This window comes from Dendrobium catenatum, unplaced genomic scaffold, assembly GCF_001605985.2.
Source record: "Dendrobium catenatum unplaced genomic scaffold, ASM160598v2 fragScaff_scaffold_1715, whole genome shotgun sequence".
NCBI classification, from domain to species: domain Eukaryota; kingdom Viridiplantae; phylum Streptophyta; class Magnoliopsida; order Asparagales; family Orchidaceae; genus Dendrobium; species Dendrobium catenatum.
The window spans coordinates 55,943-57,640 of record NW_021320177.1 but is presented as its reverse complement, the minus strand read 5'-3'; positions in this window follow the sequence as shown (position 1 = coordinate 57,640).

Below are 1,698 nucleotides of genomic sequence, written 5' to 3'. Positions count from 1 at the left end.
TCGCGATTTTTTCGGTATTGCTTTGCAAAAACGAGAAATACCGCTCTGTGAAGACCAAAACCATACAAATACCGAGTTGTACCGAGTTTTTCTACAACTCGGTACAACTCAGTACAACTCGGTACAATTCGGTACAACTCGGTATTTGCTCGGGATTTGCTCGGTATTGCTAGGGATTTGCTCGGTATTGCTAGGGATTTGCTCGGTATTGCTAGAAAAAAACTCGGTACAACTCAGTATTTGCTCAGGATTTGCTCGGTATTGCTAGGGATTTGCTCGGTAATGCTAGGTATTTGCTCGGTATTGCTAGAAAAAATTAGGTACAACTCGGTATTTGCTCGGTATTGCTAGGTATTTGAAATATATCCAAAAGGTGATGGGATGTAGTTCGGCTCGTCAAGGATTTAAAAAAACGCACGTGCGAGAACCCAAAAAATAGCGGGTCGGGTCGGCGACTTTTCTTCATGCTACGTGGCGCTAAAATATTAATGGCCGAACGTAGAGGAGCGTACGTTCACCGGACGAAATAAAAGTTCCTGATTTAGAGAGATATGCGAATGCTAAAATTATAAAATGAAAGACATAACAGATTCTTTTACTTCTATAGCCACATATACTTCAGCTAATAGCAATCAAACGTGTAAAGCACACACCACTCAAATCTATTTAATACCATGGTTGTACTTCTCTCATACATGAATAGATTTTCCATCTTCTCTGTTCTGTTCTCCATCTCTTATGTTCTTGATAAAAGGACAAATTGACTTTAATTTGAAAGAAATTTGATTTAGTCGAAATCATATTGGTTGAAATTATCCTGGTGTGATTGAATTAGACCATTTGAATACATTTTAATGAAATTCAATTCAATTAGATATGAGCTTATTCAATTTGAGTTAATCGAGCTTAGTTTAAATTAATTTAATACAAATGAAATCTTATGCATCCTCAATGAAATTTATTTACCTTGACTCAACTCCAAAAGTGAGATGACAACGATTATAAATTTCATTTCGAAAATGAGGACAACAAAGCAAAGAATTGCATATTATCAAGAACATTTTTTTTAATAACAAAATAAGATTAATTGAATAATAAAATGAAGGGTACAACAACAAATGACCAACAACCCAAAATACAAAACAATGAAATCCCAAAAAATCAAACATAGTAGGAAAAGCAACAGAAGGCGACTCAGGAACGGAGACCCCAGCACTAACCAAGCAGCCAAACACGAACCATCCGTAGGTGACAGAATACAATCGCAAACCAAAATCCAAACACGAGGCACTTAAATTGCCAACCAGCTCAGCCAACAAGGGGCAACAGGGGCCTCCTCATCATTGTCCAACAAACCATCAAAAGGAACCAACATAATCACAAGAGCCAAAAAAAAAAAACCTAGTTCTTCTTACCTTTTCTTTTTTGTTTATTACCACTCGCATTAAGAGCACCATGCCTAGAAGAATTATCCTTCTCAAATTCATGATACTCAGATTCTTCTAAAATCAACTAGTTAGTTTGAACCAAAATAGAGTTTTTCACAGACTTAACCACCTGCTAATTCATTTCCACATTAGACATTACCGAAATAGGTATATTTAACAAATTGACATTGCCCTCCAAGCCTTCAAGAGAGGAGGAAACATTTGGATTCACGGGACACCCAGGTGATGGCAGACCACCAACAGATAAAAC